The 17,397-nt window shown below is 43.4% G+C and overlaps 1 long non-coding RNA gene across 1 annotated transcript in view; it reads left to right on the forward strand.

Annotated features, from left to right (window-relative positions):
• Positions 1-17,397, forward strand: part of LOC146789589 (uncharacterized) — an 82,763-nt gene that overhangs the window by 56,901 nt on the left and 8,465 nt on the right. The window contains exon 2 of the long non-coding RNA XR_014970128.1: positions 11,124-11,194. This is a non-coding gene — a long non-coding RNA (uncharacterized LOC146789589). The remainder of the gene's footprint in view (positions 1-11,123; positions 11,195-17,397) is intronic.

The raw sequence follows: 17,397 nt of genomic DNA on the forward strand, positions 1-17,397 counted from the left end.
GACATAGAAGATCTGCATCTAATTACATATTTTAAAAACTTAGATACAGCATTAATAGTCATTTCATCTTCGAGCATAAGCAGTTTTATAAAAGCTGGTCTACACTGCCTTAAGCCCCAGAATTTTAATAAAGGAATCAAGTGTCTCTTCCTCCCCCACGCATAAAATTTACAAAACAAGAGACTATGAATAGTTGATTGGTCGGAGAGGTCATCACATGGGCATTTAATTAATTGTGACGACCAGTTGTTTATATCAGGGAATGTTATTAATCTATAATAACAGTCCGTTCTCAAGCGGGCCAATAACATTCTGTCATAACAAGTTTGGTCTGGCGATAAATAAAACTGTAGTCCAAATCCCTGGAGGAGTAACTGATGTTGTGAGACCGATTTTTTAGTCCTTTCTTTAAGCCACCGTTGATTTTCCAAGAAGGCAAGGCAGCGGCCTTTAAATTCCTTTCTCAAAATCGTAGAAAGTGAAATAGGGTTATTAAAGTAATCTAGTAGGCCCATGTTTGTTAAAAAGACCTTTATGTATGATAGCCACTGAATATATTTTGCTCTTTCAAGATTAATGCAATCAAATAAAACAGCTCTATTTAAGGTGGTAGCTAATGAAGTCCATATCTTATACCACAACAGCAAAGGACTAATTTTGATCAGATCAGATATATAAATTATATCCAATTCCTTGTGGCACACATACGTAGAAGTGGACTTGGGAACTGCTAACAAATACCGGAGGAAAATATTTTCCCTTACTTGGATTTCCCGGCAGTCTGCAATGCCCCAGATACCAGCCCCATAAGTAGCAATTGAAACACATTTAGCCTTATAAATGTCCATTAAAATACGGACAGGTCTTCCTCCCAGTTTATTTGCGAACTGTTTCAAAGCACCAATTGATCGAGCAAATGCTAAATTCCTAGTATTAACTGCTGGTGTCCAAGTGCCCTATAATTAAATAAAATCCCTAAATAAGAAAAGGTATGTGTTATTTCTATCTTCGACTGATTTAAAAAAGTATTGCAAGCAACTTTAGTCATTGATGTACAGCTCTTGGTAAGAGTTTTCCCAATGTTGATTTTTAGACCCCTAGATGACATAAAGGCTGAAAAACTGGTTAACGCCTTTTGGAGGCCTAATTGGGTTCTAGCCATGATAACCGCATCATCAGCATATAATAAGATAGGAACAGCCTCACCATTAACTTGGGGATAATCTACTTTCTGCTTTAGTAAAAAATCCGCCACTCCATTTATGTATAAATTAAAAAGAAAGGGAGCCAGGATACAACCCTGGCGTACACCTTTCATAATTGGAAATTTATTAGTGCATTCCCCTTTTTTGCCAAAACGGACCATTGCTCCTGCTCCTCGATACAACTCTTTAATAAAATTTAAAATGTTCAAATCAATGCCAAGTGCGATTAGAGTAGCCCATAAAACCTCATGGCTTAAGCAGTCAAAGACTGAACTTAAGTCGACAAAGGTCATAAAGAGGTTGCCCTTTTTAGCTATAGTGTATTTTGCAGTTATTATAGCTAAATTGAGTCCTTGTTCGACTGTGCCTAATCCTTCCTTAAAGCCATATTGAAATTTAGAAAGAATGTTACTATCATTAGCCCATATTTGCAATCTGTTTAGGATGAGTCTACCTGCTACTTTCATCAGCGAATCGAGCAGCGAAATAGGTCTGTAACATTTAGGATCGTTACGATCTCCCTTTTTGAAGATAGGGACAATTATCGCTTCCTGCCAAGTCGTAGGAAAACCCTTTTTATTATAGCTGTTTAATAAGTTGGTTAGGAGCGGGGCCCAAAGGGGGATATTTTCCTTAAAAAGATCTATGGGGATCCCGTCCGGTCCCGGGGCTTTGTTTTTTGAGCTTTCAGATAAAGCTAATTCCATCTCCGTGACAGAAAAAGAGATCTCTAGAGGGAAGCCAACATTTGAAGTGGACACGCTATTATTCGACTCTTTTTGGTAGGTGGTTAGTGGATTAGGCAAATCGTCCTTCTTATAAAGTTCAGTGAAGTGATCGACCCAAACAGATTGTTCAATTGCCAGGTCTATCACGTCAACTTTTCTATCCACGAAAAAGGGAGCATTTACTGCTTTCCAAAACGCAGTGTTATCTCTCAAACAAGACGCCTTTACTAAGGCAGCCCAGGCATTCTCCTTGATCTCTTGTTTTCGTTTGCGTAATGTAAGTTTATATGCTAATCTGGCTTCTCTGACCTCTGATTGATTTCTAGGCGTTTTTTTTAGGGATTGTTTCAAGATTGCGTGGGCTTTACTGCATTCAGAATTAAACCAGCCCTCTGTTTTTGATCCTCCCCCTCCTCTAAGCGTTCCGGTCAAATTATTGGATATTTGCGTAGCGATCTCCTGGAAAGCTCTAATGACCGCATTGGGGTCTGGGGAATCATCCAGGCATGTCAGTATATTAAGATATTGATCAGTAATTAAGCTATGCAGGAAGTTAACAGGATCAACCATTTTCCATTTTATAGCGTATCCGTTTCTTTTCGCCAGTTGGATAGAATAACCATAGAGATTTTCTACTATGTTTGGTATTTTTCCATTGCTCAACCCCGCATCAAATGTAGTGCTAATGGGAAAGTGATCACTCATAGCAATATCTTCGGTATTAAACGTGAGGATCTTGTGGCAATGGCTAGTAGTAGTTAGTATAAAATCTATTGTAGAACACAGTCCATGGCCATTAAAAGTGGGTTGAAAACTAATTTGTGGGTTGCAAAGCTCATTCACAATTCCCAAGTTCCAATCATAAATTAAAACGTTCAATAGATTGCCTAACGAGGAGTGCTCAAAATGAGTGCAACATTCACCAGATTGATTTAACAATCCACAGGCACCCGTACTACTATGTTGGCATAAATGACAGTTAAAATCACCTAAAAAAATAATACACGTGTCTTTATGGTCCACGTCTGTCCCATAATGAAGCAAATTATTTAGATCCTCAAAAACACATTTAAAATCTTCCTTTGGAATGTTATTATAAAAATTTATTAGGATGATTTGTCGTTTCCCTCCAAAAAGGAGGGAAAGGATCTGATAAAAAACATGACCGTCATTAGTCAGGAGCTTTATGGTCACGTTTACGGTGTTAGAAATATATGTACAGAGGCCACCCGAGGATCTGCCCCTCCTAGACTGAACTGCAGGAGTGGAATATGTGCGGTACCCTTCGATATGGATCTCTTTATTTTCCCAAGACTCTTGCAGGCAAATAACATCGAATCTATCAATGAAGTCTCTGAAAATTGGGTCCATTACCTTATTTGATAGACCCGCAATGTTCCATGATAACAAGGTTAGTTTGCTACATTGGGGGTCTCTTATCTGCTCCATAACAGGGTGTTTATCGATCCCACCACCTAATTCTAACTGTAGGGGTATAGCTCCTGTATCCCTTCCTCGGCATGATCGAGATTGTTGGCTAGGCAGTACATATTCGGGGCCAATATTTATGGGTCCTGAGAGGTCACCACAAGATGACTCTCCTGCGGGAGGACGTGGAGTAGTAAACCTCACTTCTACCTCGGATTCTGGCCTCTCGGATATAATCCCTAGATTTTCATTTGGTAAGTGGTTTCCTCTTATAGTTGGCTCGCTAGAATCCCCGCTGGAGATACCCTTGGAAGTAGTGGACAAAGGGAGTCAATCGACCAGTTCCAAGGAACTAAACCTGTTTTCGGTCGGTATTCCTCTCCAAGTATCCATTGGGCGTACTTGTCTGGTTGTTTGCCAACCCCGGACCCATCTATCTGCTACTCTATCTTGAGGGCCTACCATTCCCCTGTTTTGGTCGAAGGCTGGTTCATGGCAGTTTCTAGGTGGATAAAAGAAGGACAAACGCTTGGTTGCAATACCTTCGTTGTTAAAGTGGTTGTCCCATGAGCAGATATACTCGGCCGTATCCGGGTTGTCAAAATTTACCAAGATGCAGTCCCCCTCGATAGTTTTTTTACCTTGCCCTACCCATGGTACTCTACGTACCATTAGGATCTTACTTGACCTGTTGGGAGGCAATGGCCGTCGTGAATTGAGCCAATGTTGTACCTTGTTTTTCAAAGATCCTATAGGTTCCTCTACATCCTCCCTCAGCTCTGGTACCCCTGTCAGAATCACCAGGTATGGGGTTACTTCCGGGGGCAAGTCCATAGGTAGTTTCTGCGACGATAACCTTCCAATATGGTTTCCCTTAGGGGCCAGAACAGTATTTCTAGGTGAGGTAGCCTTCTGCCTAATGATTTGAATAGATTTGCTAACATTATTAGGTGAATTTGTCTCTGGGATGATGGGATCAATAATTAAGATAGGCTCTTTTAAAAGTGGACTTTTGTTTGACCGCATATCCCCCGTTGAATTATTATTAATAATTAGCTTCCTTTCTCCATCTCTTTGTAGTCCGGACTTGATCAGAGGCTTAATAAGAGCAGTCAATTCAATTAACTGTTTTTCAACGCTCTTTAGTCTAGCCTCTAATGGAGAGAGATACGATTTAAATAATTTGCTCATATGGTCAAAGGTTTTAGTATCTGCCTCGGTGACCGTAGTAGTTGGAGTCAAACTAGGGGAGACGGTTATACGTTCGGTGTCCATGGTAACATTATTCATGTCTGGCCGAGAGTTGCTACGCACAACCTTTGATTGTTTTTGTCCCCCCTCTTGAACGTTTGAAGGTAGCTCGTGGGTCGCCTTTTCCACGGGCACTGTCAGTTTCTGGTATTTCCTAGATTTCTTAACATTTCTGGTTTTTCTTTTCTTGGCATTTTTTAAAGATTTAGATATGGCTCCCTCCTTAATCCCCCTCCGCTGAATATCAGTTGAAACTTCTATCAAAGGATCACAAGAAGAAATCGAAGACCTGTCTGATTCTAAGACCGAAATGAATTCGGAAGCTGATACTGACAGGTCCACCATGTTAGGGAGGCTCTGGCGTACCGCCTGAGTATCTATGGGAACCGAATCATTAATTTGTTTAGTTGGAGTTTTAACTGAAGCGAAATGACCCATAGAGGAACGTTTAGCTAGTGCCAACTCCTGGGAGACTCTACGTTCCATTAGTGCGATCCCTTGGTCAATGACAGAGTTAGCTCTAACAATAAAGTTATCCAAAGGGCCAGTTATACTGCTTGAGTCCGCTGCTGTTTTGCTCCTACTACCTCTTGCTCTTGTGGTTGCCATAGTTGCTATAAATGGTAAAACAACAGATTGCCAAATACAAGCGGGAGAAAATAAGATAATTACAGTATATAGAATTGAAAATGTTAGGGGGATAGCCCGGTCCGGTTTTAATCGGTCTTTAACGGGCTTAAACGGGCCCGCCCTTGGCGCGGGCTTCGCCCGGCGCGCGTCCCGCGGGCGTTCCGCGGGGCGTAATGCTAGTTAATCTTTATAGCGTGCCAATAGGAAGAGGGGGGAGTGTCCGGGAAGAGACCTCAGGTGATGAGAATTACTCCGCTGGAAGGCCTCGCAGTCCCTCACGCCCACAAACAAGCACTGGCGATGTCGATGGAAATGGCAAAAACAAAGTCCCAAGCTCGAGCGGCACCCCATGCCAATTATGGGCCTCCAATTTCTCGAAGTGGGGATAGCAATTTTTAAAGGGGAGATCTTTACCAAAATTGCCAAAATCAAGGACCAACTCCTAGTTTACAGGCTCTTAGGGGCCACTTTCCATTTAACTCTGGCCAACATTTGGCAAATCTAGTGATGGACAATTGCTCTGACCAAGCTGGTGCCTTTTCACCTTCAGGACTCCCATGGTTAGCTGACTGTGGCCTAAGCGATGTTTGGCTATTCTCTCATCCCAACACACAGGGCTATATCTTCTGTTCTGCAGCCCACAAATCCTATGCCCGTATAGACCATTTCTTGGCAACCCCAGCCCTGCAGGCCCTTGTCTGTGATGTCTTCATTGCACTCAGATCATTATCGGATCACGCTCCTTTGACCCTGGTGGCACGTATTGACACCGCTAAAACTAGGACAACGCATTGCCACCTTCCAGAGATCTTCCTACAATCCCAATCCACAGTTACATCCATTCGCAAGGTCATCACCAATTACCTCCAAGCCAATAACAATGGGGACACATCAATGGCATTTCTTTTGAGACACTAAAACTAGTAGTACGAGGGTAATGCGTAGCCAAATCTGCGTCTGACAATCACAACTCATAGAGAAGCAGCTGAGCTTTGAGCAGAAAGTCTTAGAACTCAAGGACATACATAATAGCACCAGAACTCCCAGTGTGTTGAGGGAAATGGAAAAAACACAACTACTCCTCAAGCGCCTAGATTGAAACAGAGCAGAGTATGTAATGGCACGCCTAAAACACAAATTCTACCTCGGGAGTAACCACTGTGGCCGGATGCTTGCGCTTTGCCTCCGGGCTAAAATTCATATCAGGTCAGTCCAAGTGATTTGTCCCAGCCCGTCCACCGAGGCGCGCATGGATCCCCAAATTGTATACACATTTAGGAATTTCTATAGCACTCTATACACAGCCTCAAATAGCACTTCCACACATTTCTCAGTTAACCTCGCAGACAGCCTGCTTACCCCCCTTACAACGCATGACTCAGAGGCGATAGACAAACCCATACACATAGGGAAGGTCATATCGGCTATTGCCTGCCTGAAACAGGTGAATTCTACTGGGCCTAACAGCTTCTCCTCACATTTCTACAAGGTCTTTTGCCAAGACCTAGTCACTGTTCTCACATGCCTATATAACTCCTTTGCTGACACCGGCTGTCTCAATGAGTCCATGCTCGAAGCCTCAATCTCCGTCATTCTGAAGCCCGGTAAGGACCTGGCTCTCTGTGGGTCCTACAGACTCATCTCCCTTCTAAACATTGATGCCAAATCTTTACTAGCATTTTCGCCTGCCGCCTTAATCCTTTAATGCCAGACCTGATCGACCCAGATTAGGCTGGCTTTATACCCGTCCGTCAATACGGAGAAAACACCAAAAGCATTCTCCACTTACTGGACAAAATCCGGAGATCCCAGAAAGATGCCCTTCTCTCTGTAGGTGTTGAGAAAGCGTTCAATAGAGTCCACTGGGCCTATCTGTTCCAGACTCTGGTACACTTTGATTTTGGCGATAAATGTTGTACATGGATACACAGCGTCTATAAGGCACCTAAGGCAGCAGTCTGAGTTAACGGGGTGACGTCCCAGCCCTTTTCTGTCCAACACAAGACTCTCCTCTCCCTTTTGCCTCATACAAAGAACCCCTGGCACAGCGGCTGCAGTCCAATCCAGGTATCTCTGGAATCCAGTTAGGCGGCGATCAACATCTTATCAGCCTATATGCAGTCAATGTGATCCTAGCTATCACTGATCCAATGACATCCCTCCCCACACTCGTAACGGAACTTCAGACTTTTGGGAATCTATCCGATTTTAAAGTAATCATGCAAAAGTCGCAGATTTTAAACCTCTCGGTAACTCCACCAAAGGAAACCCTTCTCCGTTCATTATTCCAGTTTGAGTGGATGAAGGATTCTATACCCCACCGCGGGATCAAACTGGTGCGCTCTGTCTCTAAAACCATCACACTCAACTACATGGCCCTCTCCTCGCAAATTCTAACTGCTATTAACACTTGGCACCACCTTCACTTGTCATGGCTAGGCAGAGTTGCAGCCATCAAAATGTCAATTTTCCCTCGTATCCTTTACCTCTTCACACCCCCCCATTGACCCTACTGAGGCACACGTTGTAGTCCCTGCAAACAGAAATTAATACATTTATCTGGGATGGGAAGAAACCCCACCTTCAGAACCACTTACTATACTACCCGACACAGGAGGGTAGACTTGCAGTGCCCCTTTTGCTCCAATATTACCAAGCCTCTCAACTCCATTTTTTAGTTGCATGGAGCTGGCTGCTCTCTGAGAAGAACTGGTGCTTCATGGAACAGGCAGTAGCAAGCTCACATATCTGGAAAGAACCTTGGATCCCATGGAAACATAGGGCATGGGACTCTATTCCTCACCTGTGACAAGTTCTGTTTTCCGTGTGTGGGATGCAGTGGCAAATAAGGCAGGCTTGATCTCATTCCATCCCCCATGACCCTAATCGTGGCCAATACGGATTGCAACTGGACAGGTTCTGGCGCTGGCAGGAGGTTGAATGCAAACAAATTGGATGCATGTTTGATCTCCAAAGGATTATTCCATTTGAGCACCTAAAATCTGACTATAGCCTTGAAGAATGAGATTGTATCCAATATCTACAGTTTTGCCACTGGGTGATGCAGCCCTCTTTCAAGCCGCATGCAGAGAGGACCCTCACACCCTTGGAAAAATAGTTACTTCTTAAAAAAGACAATAAATGCCTCATAACCGAGCTGTACACTTTGCTGGACCAAAAGGGGGGGCACCCGTTAGGTCTGCGGGACAAATTAGATGGGCGGCTGTGCTCTCTGACGCCAATTGGGACGACATTTGCTATAGAGACCGGCATATGGCCCATAACATGGCAAGCATTGAAATGGCTTACAAGATAGTGTCCTATTGGTATCTGACTCCAGCAAGGCTCCAGGCTTCGAACCCTGAACGTTCGAAGGAGTGCTGGAGGGGCTGTGGGGTACCAGGCACGTTACTCCAACTTCTGTGGCATTGTCCAAAACTAGCCCGCTATTGCGAGCGTGTACTTAATGACATTGACCTAGCCATCGCTACCTCAAATCAAGGTTTCCAGCCTACACCATTCTGGGACTTCCCAATCCCCGGGCATATCTGCTTCTCCCTTCCCGTGGCAAGCAAATTGCCCTGGCACTAGGGGGGCCCACCAAGTGATTCCCGCCCTCTGGGGCAGCATGAAGGTCTCTGATTACTCTGCTTGCCTACACAAATCATGGTTTATATTTGGAATGGAAAAATTGTCTCTAACTAATGACCAAAAGAGTGACTCCTACCCGACTTGTGGGCTCCATTCATTCTCATACCCTTACCCGAATTCAACAAATTAACATGTCCATTTTACCTTAAACTGCTCTGTTTGTTCCCAACAACCGAGCCTAACGATAAGTCTGCCCCAACCTAGGTCTCCCAATCTCTTGACTGATTAAATCTTCACCATTTTCCTCGACATACTTTTGCCATCAACCACTTTGCTGGTTCTGATAAAGGAATTTGGTGGGATGTGGGTTGTTTCTTTGGTTTTAATTTTGTTTACTGCATTAAAATTGCCTCCATAACGCTGCTGGCCCCAAGGTTGTAGGCAGACAGCTGTGTATGCTTCGGCCTGTACATTTATTTTGGATGCTGCCGGCATCCTGGGTTGTAGGCACCTAGCTGTGTATATGCACAACTTGATGTGGCTTGAACAAACAGAATTGATCCATAAGGTTGAGCTCAACCCCTGATAGCTATGACCGAGCTGACAGGTGTATTTTGAAGAAAATGCGTAAAGAATTTAGAAGTACCAAAAGAGCTAAGACGTCAAAGCCACAACACAGTAAAAACTCCACTCCAGTTCTTCAAAATAGTGACAAATATAATAAGCAAATGACAAAATATCAATAGGGTGAACTTAGGACTTTTAAAAGATTTAAGTGAAAATAGCCTCAAAAAGCCGAAAGCATGAAAGCATTAATGGTATTCTATGGAATTGGAAGGCCAGGCCCTCGACATGATTTGAAGCCGACCACGATGAAGCTCTGGTCATATACACCAAGTTGATTGGTCCCAGTGCAAGTCTGGAAGTCACAATTTTCCACATAATGTCAAAGTTCCTATGGGAGAAGGGACTTTGGAGAAATTTCAGCATTTTTCTAAAAACAAATATGGCAAAATCACATTACAAAAACCTCAAGAGCTTCCCTCAAGAGCTTCAGGGAGGCCTGCCACAAAAAAATACCAGATTGGTAGTCCGACAGCATTGGACTGAATTTCAGATTCGTCCCACTTAGAGGTCCCTGCACAACTGAAAAAAGCGACCAATTCCTTTTCTGAATTAGGACCTTGAAAAATCATCAACAAAAACCTTAAAAATTACAGAGCTTCAGTGAGACCAATCTACTCGGGGTATCCAAACTGTGGTCCATCGTGGACAGCCTCAAATTGCTTACAGGTGCCAATTTAATTGGCACATTCCCGTTTTGGCACCATATTTAACTAGAATTTAAAAAAAATCATATCTCCAGTTCCACTCAGTGGATTTTTTGTTTCGGTCTCGTTTTGTTCATTATCACTCTATTTTTATAATTAAGGTTTATATTTTTATTGATTATAGCTTTGACTGTATTACTTTTTTGGTACTGCGTAAATACTTAGCACATTGCCTTAGGTGCAGCCTGTCCGCTTGGTGTCATAGCTACCAGGGTATTGCACACAGGGTAATTTAGTGACTTAGGGGTTTACCCTGACAAGAAGTGTTTTTATTTCTTGAGGTAGGCAGTCACACACCCCAAATAATCCAAAATCGTATGTCAGTCTTTTCATTAAGTTTGAAAAAAACATTTTTAGAAACATCAGCCTAACTATCCCATAGAGTGGAATGTCCTATATGAAATACATATCCAGGCTAGGATGGGTTACAAATATTATTATTGACTGAAAAATGGTTCAGTGATTCTCCTTCACAGACGTTTGCTAATGCATAGTATGATAGAGCCTGGACAGGAGAGTCAACAAAACTGTCTTTTTAAAGCCCTAAAACACCCCTACAGCCCCAAACTGTGAAACCACATTTCAAATCAAAACACTCACAATGGCTAACATTTAGAATATGTTGGATAGCTTTGCCTGTGCAAAGATGAGGGATATACCTTCTACATTATGTCACTTTTAAAAATGCTGATGGGATAGGCCTCACTTTGGGGAAGGAGCAAGCCCCCACCTAACTGGAAATCAGCCCCTATAAATGTATAGTAAATCTTTTAATAATAAGATTAATTATTTAAAAAAACATCAGCAAAGATACTCAATGTGATCAGTTGTGGATACATGTTCTGTTGGTGATGATCTAACATGTCTGCCAACTGTAAATCAGGCCACAAGTGATAAGAAGTATACTTTTTTTTAAATCAATCATAGAGTATCATTTAATTTTTGTTTTCTTTTTCAAGGTCAACCTTCCAGATCATAAACAACATTTTCTAATCTAAAATGAAAACAAAGGCGAGCAACGGCAGACCAGGTAACCGCACTTCCCTGCTATGTTCCCGTTGTAATTATATCCACAGGTAGTCCAAATCAGTGTGCATATGCAACTCCTGTACCTGCCGTCGTTGGGTGCCAGCTGCCAGGCAGAGTAAGAACTGAAACAAAGTTGGAGTGGTACACTACTCAGGTGAATTTCTCAATAAGTCACGTAGACTTGTTTTATTGTGTCAATAAATCCTTTATTCTCAATGCCATCCGACAGTAAAAAGTTCCAGCCAACGCGTTTCGTTCATTTGAAAATGAACTTCTTCAGGGCAATGGATGGTGTGTGATCGGTGGGGAGAGATGGTCCTTAGATCCCCATATGTTATCTCAAGAGCAAAAAACGAGCTTGTTCACGTGTGCTCGTGGTGTTAGTTGCCAAACATGTTTGTTGGGGACACGCAAATTGATGCGATAGCGAAGGCCTCCCTGATAAGGGCCAGCAAATATAGGTTCTGAGGTGCAGAACGAAGCATTCACCTGAGTAGTGCACCACTCCAACTTTGTTTCAACATTTTCTAATCTAGTGGACACTCTACCTCCCGAAGACTTCAGTGGGAGCAGCTCTCCTGCCAATAAAGAACATCTTGAAAAGCAGCTGGGTCCATCAGGTTTGTGTGCTAAGCACCTCAAGTCTACCGTCCTCCATTAAGATGCTATCATGTTACAGGCAGCAGATTCCTGTCCCCATTTGAAACATCTGTGCTCCCACAAGACACTTGTGTCTTCACACCACCATCAACTGCCCCCTCCTGTGACAGCAACAGCCAGTACAACGGCTGTGTAACCAGGACAGCCAACAGCTGTTGCGACTGTCAAGGTCACAGGGCCATTGTAACAGGACTAAGGCAGAACCTGCTGGGGGAGGGATGCTGAAGGAGCAGATTTAAATGTGAGCACCATGGGCCAAAACCTGATCTGTGCTGCTACATGATAGTAGGACCAGCGAGCCAGATTATGGGTCTTCTAAGGGTCCATGATCTTTGATCTTTGAGGGCCCAGTATGAGATCCAGAGGAGCCACAATGATCTACTTGAGAGGCACAATTGTCTGTAACTTTCATTCTGGAGTGGTGCAGAATGGCTTTAGATCATCATGTGTACCAGTGCCCAATTTAGCTGTCCCTTTCCATGGTCAAGCAACATCTGCTGCCAGCTTGGTTCCAGAAACATCTCCAGCTGGCTGCTCCCCATGTCACATCTTCCCAAGTTGACACACCATAGGAGGGGTTGTTTATCTGTCTCAATTAAGGACAACACCGAGCAAAACACTATCAAGAAGCACCAAAAATAAACTTCTGTAATTGTAGGAAAGTAGGAACGGCTTTCATGGTTACCCCCACTTTTTGCCTGGTGTCAGTATGTTTTTTACTTAGTTTGCTGGGTTCCTGCTAACTAGGACCCCAGCGATTGTGCTCTGTCCCCTTAATTGGCTCTGCTAAATACTTTAGGGCCTCCACAATTGGCTACTACTGTACCCTTGTAAGTCCCTAGTATATGGTACGGAGGTACCCATGGCATAGGTATACCAGTAGTCTCCCATGGGCTGCAGCATGCATTGTGCCACCCATGAGGGTCCACTGAAACTTTGACTATAGGTCTGCCATTGCACCATGTGTGAATTGGTGCTTGATATCAATTTCCTTACATCTGAGGTCACTGCACTTAAAAGCTATATGTCACCCCTCTGGCAGGCTCTTTAGTCATGAGGTCAGGGTGGTTGGTTACAAGTGTGAGGGTGCCCCCCAAGAGTAGGACACCCCTACAAACCCCAGACCCAAAGTCGATTTTCTAGGCGTTGTAAGTGCGGTCAGCCATTTTAAGATATGTAGTGGACATCACTCATTACGAGATGTCTAACTTTATAATGGCTGCACCAAACCTAGTCATATATGGTATCAAACATTTTGGAAACATAACCCCAGCACCAATTTCGGTATGATCCCATGTATTGGGGGGCTCCCTAAGGGACCCACTGTACTCTCGGTAACAGCCTTCAAGGTCTACCAGCAAGCTAGTGATGCTGTCGACCACAGACACAATTCTGCCCTCCTGCTGCTGAGCTGAGCTTGAGATGGGGAAGGTAGAACAATAGGTTTCCTGTCACAGAGAGGTGTGACCACCATCCAGACAGGACTTAGTGTATTGGGATGGGGTGGAGGTGATTTGCAGCACCACCAGACTGCTTTGAAGGGCACATTTGATGCCCTCCTTGCATTTTCTGGTTTGAGCCAGTTCAGAACCCTTGGTTCCCGCTTTGGTGTGAAACTGGACAAAGGACAGGGGAGCATCTTGCCCTCTGACAGCCCCTCTTCTGGAAGGGACCCCCAAGTTGTTCCAACCCTTTCCTTAGGGTACTTAAGGCCACCCCTGTGGGTGGGTCCTTACATTCATCGTGGAAGAAGACTCACCTCTGAAACCAAGACACTCTTCGACTATCTGGACACTTGGACTTTGTTGGACTTCGACTGGAACCAAGACTACATCAAGGAAGACTCCTGCTGCTCCTGGTCTTGCTGTTCTTCAAGTCTTCCCCGCCGTTTGTGTCTGTGCTTCATTCAGGTTCTCCAGAAGGCCTGTGGGCATCAAGGACATCCAAAGTAATCTCCCTTGGAGTGAAGGAGTCACTCCCCTGCCTCTGCAGGAACTGCAATGAAGCTGACCGGTATGCTACTCCTGTCGTCCTACAAAATTCCTGAGGTTCAGCAACACAGGTGGTGGTTCTGCAGCTCCCTAGACGCCTGACTGTCTTCTCTGCAATTGTGAGGATAGTATCCCTCATCGGAGCCACTGGGACCCAACCCCTGTGCACCACGTTGACTTGCCATTGCTAAGGTTTGTTGGCTCTGCGCTCTAGAGATCCTCGGGCTACAAGAAGCTCCAGCCTCCAGTACCCAGCACCTCATCCTGTGAAGATCAGAATCCTCACTGCATCCTCTGCACAGTGGGGGTCCATCTTTGGTGAGCTGCTAGAGGTCCTTGTGTGACTTCTCTGCCTTCAGCCTTTGGGTCCTCTTGAGGGTCTTCCTTTGCTTTAGTGGGCTTCCCTGTTTGCTCGGGCCTACTCTGACTCTCCTGCACTTGGTGAGTCCCTTGCACCTTGCTGGTCCCAATGTTCGCATCTTTTCGCTTTCCTTGTCAGTTGCGGCTACTAAGGCTTTTTGGTGCTCCCGCCATACACCTTTCACCTAGACACTGACATCCTACGTGGGACAACTCATGCATGGCTCCTGGTCTTCCTTAGCGTCACCTGGTCCTCACAGCTGCAGCTACAAGGTCACAGTCTTCACTTCTGAGCCTCCTTACATCGGTGGGGCTTGTGCTTCTGTGCCTCCAGGTCACCTCTGAGTGGCATAGACTCTGTCCCCTCTGCTTGCAGGTTCTCCTCTTCAAGAATCCATCTTTGGGTTCCACTGGACTCCTTCACAGGCTTTTCTAGGGACATCTTCTTCGAAGTCTCGCATTGTCGTCTATGGCAGGTTCCGACGTCACTTCACCCCTATGCACCCGGCTTCCTTGGTGCAGGTAACCTGGTTCCAGGGGCATCCACGGGTGGGGTGGCTCGCCAACCTTCTGTCTTGCACAGGGTTTCTTCTGGGTCCTCTGGGAAGAGTCCTTCTTCTTTAAAACTGCAACCATAACTTCTCCATTGACTTCCATTGGGCACACGGCTGGTTTTCAACTCTGCACATAGCCTCCGGGTACTTACCTTGAGTGGTTCCTTGTGTCCCCAGCTCCTCTGAGTCATCTGATCCAAGTCCTTTTCTCCTTTGCAGATTGCATTCCACTTTCTTAGTATAGGGTTTGGTCTCCCCCAGGGGATCACTGTATATTTGTGCTGCTTACTTGATTATGTTGAAGTATTCTTGTGTGTATTGTTGATATCTCTGTGTTAGTGATAGTGTTGTGTAATAAATATACTTTTTTATAAGACACTGTGTGGTTCTTTTTCATCTAATCTACACTGTTGATTAAATGTGGTAAAACAAGGTGCTGTACACTCCTTGAGGATAAGCCTGAAGGCTGCTCTCCACAGCTACCACATTGAGAATTTTCTATAGTTATCAAAGACCACTAAAATCACCATAAGGGTTGCCTGGATTAGTGTAAGGTGTATCACTTGAATAAGTTTGCACCATATACTAAGCCAACCTCCTACAGAAAGTGTCTGGACTATTCATCCTAGCCGCCTTCTGTCCTTACATTTGCAGTCCACTCATGAACTGTTGCCTGAAAAAGGACTCTAGCCAATTGTATCTTTCATTTTTCATCTACCATACATGTTAACTCATTTTCTGAGTGTGAATTGTTTGCATAATTTGGGATAATAAAGATAATGTGTGTTGGGAAATTATTCTGATTCATGGAAAGTACGTCTTTCATAATATTTTACACATACCAAATGTGTAGTAAAGTTGACACATTTCACCACAAATAACACAATAAATGACTTCATCTCATATGTTAGAAGTTCAGCTATATGGATTGATTGAATGTTTGTGAATATAATAGTCTTAGTGGTACAAATTTCACCAGCGAGAGAGAAGTATACTTTTACAAATACTGGCCACATTAAAGACACAACATTATGAAATACTCCACTAACAAAAGATTTAGATGCTATAATGAAAAGAAAAACACCTGTTATGCAGAAATAAGTAATTGTTACATTATTGTAGCAACTAGTCCTCCAAATACATTAGCAATACCAATGGGAGCCTTCAGCCACAGTTAGGGTCTGTCCGTATGTTTTTCATACAAATTATGTTTAGATGTAGTCATAAAATAAATCTGATTTCTATAGATATGTTACAGAGTAATGACTCAAGAACCAGATCTGTAGTTTGAGACATACACATGTACCTTAGATTAAACTAAATAACTTTGGAATCACTCTATGACTGAGAGGAAGTGTACATATATTATTTACAAACAAATCACATCAATGTTCAAGCAACCTGCAACCCAGATCCTGCCACCATCTCTCCATCATCACTTTCTGTGCAAGACTATAATTAACCCACCAATTACTTGCTAGTGCTCCAGCAGATGAAGGGATGAGATGAATTTGGATGGATTAAGAATATATATGAATATGTTTGTGAAAAACGTTTGCCCTATAAAAATTAAATGAGCAATTTATTATAAATAATCCACATGAACAGCTATAACATATACCATCTCACATAACAAGTCCATCTTTATATGTCACATTTAATTATATCATAATGTGATTTAATGACAATAGAACTACAATACTATTTTCATTTATATACACAACGTTTTTTTAATATAACCTGAAAAGCGTTGTAGCATTAGTAGCAGACATTGTAAAATGGAATATGTGCTTTTAAATTATATATTGTCATTGTGCTTTATTGCATTTTCCATAAGACAAAGATGCTTTCAATGAGTTCACACCTGAGGTTGCTGGAACATCTCACCAATATCACCCTGGTGTTCCCACTGGGATCAGGGATAAAGGGGTTGTTCCTCTGCAGGGCAGTGGTGTGTAGCATACAAAACAACACAACTATTTTGTAAACCTTCCCAGGGGAGTGGAAGAGGCTCCCTCCAGGCTTGTCTAGGCACAGAACCTGATCTTCAGGATCCAGCAGACCACTTGTTTCCAAATAGGCTTCACTGAAGCAGACTTCTCAAGATTTTGTTGGGTTTCACAGTGATGTTAAAAGCCATGTGCAGCTAGGATAGACTCCTGAAAAATGTAATTCAAAATAGAAACATAACTTTAACTATGACTGAATGGCAAAAGTTGAACAACTAATATCACTTCAACACTAATGCTAACACCTACCAAAAATCCAGGTCATCATTGCTGCAAGGTCTGCCAGCAGCTGTGCTATGCAGCTGTTGTGTAACACTAATGAGTCATGGGTTGACTCAGGAAATCGTGCACATACACTGGTGATATAGAAACCACTTGCACATCAATGGAGCGGAAATACTTACTATTATGGTACACTGGCTTCCGGTAATGAGGTGACGCCAATGGAATGTAAGTTCCATCTACGGCACCAACAATATGTGCTGCACCTCCCACACCACAGAACTTGGCTTTGATATTGTTTAGTGTAGCATTATCTGTAGGAAATTGGATGTAGTCATTGGAGTAGCTAACCTCACTGGAAGGAATCAGTCGCACAGAAATGTATCACTGCCATTATTTTCACGATAG

Source organism: Triturus cristatus, chromosome 10 (genome assembly GCF_964204655.1).
Source record: "Triturus cristatus chromosome 10, aTriCri1.1, whole genome shotgun sequence".
Lineage (NCBI taxonomy): Eukaryota > Metazoa > Chordata > Amphibia > Caudata > Salamandridae > Triturus > Triturus cristatus.